Raw genomic sequence first — 1902 nt, 5'->3', positions numbered from 1 at the left:
TGGTTAGATGTGGGTTTGTGTTTTATTTAGTGTTTGTGCCAAGTAAGACCTTTGGGATAGCTTACAGTGATAGTTGTTTTGATCCGGCTGAAAAACAGAAACTTTTTCGCCCAGTAAATAATTTTCTGGATTTTATTGAAACTTGATTTTGATCTGATTCTTTTTGCTCTGGATTGGTGCACAAATTGCCCAGGTTTTCCTAATTTTTCAGAATTTGTGGAGTTACAGAAGTATTCGAGAGTTACAGATTGCTACAGACTGTTCTATTTTTGACAGATTCTGTTTTCTATGTGTTGTTTGCTTATTTTGATGAATATATGGGTTGTATCGGGGGTATGAACCATGGAAAAGTTGGAATATAGTAGATATTACACCAATTTAAATAAAGAATGGGTTTGCAACAGTACCATAAATTGGTGATTTATTTTATTATACTAACGAAGCTTATGAGATTTTCTGTTGAGTTTTGTGTTGTGAAGTTTTCAAGTTTTGGGTAAGGATTTGATGGACTATGGAATAAGGAGTGGCAAGAGCCTAAGCTTGGGGATGCCCAAGGCACCCCAAGGTAATATTCAAGGACAACCAAATGCCTAAGCTTGGGGATTCCCTGGAAGGCATCCCCTCTTTTGTCTTTGTCTATCGATAACTTTACTTGAGGCTATATTTTTATTCACCACATGATATGTGTTTTGCTTGGAGCGTCTTGTATGATTTGATTATTTGCTTTTTAGTTTGACACAATCATCCTTTCTATACACACCTTTTGAGAGGGACACGCATGAATCATGATTTGTTAGAAAACTCTATGTGCTTCACTTATATCTTTTGAGCTAGGCAATATTGCTCTAGTGCTTCACTTATATCATTTTAGAGCACGACGGTGGTTTTATTTTATAGAAATTGATGAACACTCATGCTTCACTTATATTATTTTGAGAGTCTTTAAACAGCATGTTAATTTGCTTTGGTTATGAATTTAGTCCTAATATGATAGGCATCCAAGATGGATATAATAAAAACTTTCATATAAAGTGCATTGAATACTATGAGAAGTTTTATTCTTTATGATTGTTTTGAGATATGAAGATGGTGATATTAGAGTCATGCTAGTGAGTAGTTGTGAATTTGAGAGATACTTGTGTTAAAGTTTGTGATTCCCGTAGCATGCACGTATGGTGAACCATTATGTGATGAAGTCAGAGCATGATTTATTTTTTGATTGTCTTCCTTATGAGTGGCGACCGGGGACGAGCGATGTTATTTTCCTACCAATCTATTCCCCTAGGAGCATGCGCATAGTACTTCGTTTTGATAACTAATAGATTTTTGCAATAAGTATGTGAGTTCTTTATGAGTAATATTGTGTCCATGGATTATACGCACTCTCACCCTTCCACCATTGCTAGCCTCTCTTGTGTCGCGCAATTCTCGCTGGTACCATACAACCACCATATACCTCCCTCAAAGCAGCCACCATACCTACCTACTATGGCATTTCCATAGCCATTCCAAGATATATTGCCATGCAACTTTCCACCGTTCCGTTTATTATGACACGCTTCATCATTGTCATATTGATTTGCATGATCATGTAGTTGACATTGTATTTGTGGCAAAGCCACCTTTCATAATTCTTTTATACATGTCAGTCTTGATTCATTGCAGATCCCGGTACACCGCCAGAGCCATTCATATAGAGTCATATTTTGTTCTAAGTATCGAGTTGTAATTATTGATTTGTAAGTAAATAAAAGTTTGATGATCTTCATTATTAGAGCATTATCCCAGTGAGGAAAGGATGATGGAGACTATGATTCCCCCACAAGTCGTGTTGAGACTCCGGACGAAAAAAAAGAGAAAGGCACAAACAAAAAAATGAGAGAAAAAGAGAGAAGGGGCAAT

The sequence above is a fragment of the Triticum aestivum genome, chromosome 1B (assembly GCF_018294505.1).
Source record: "Triticum aestivum cultivar Chinese Spring chromosome 1B, IWGSC CS RefSeq v2.1, whole genome shotgun sequence".
Taxonomy (NCBI): Eukaryota; Viridiplantae; Streptophyta; class Magnoliopsida; order Poales; family Poaceae; genus Triticum; species Triticum aestivum.
This window is presented reverse-complemented; position numbering follows the sequence as displayed.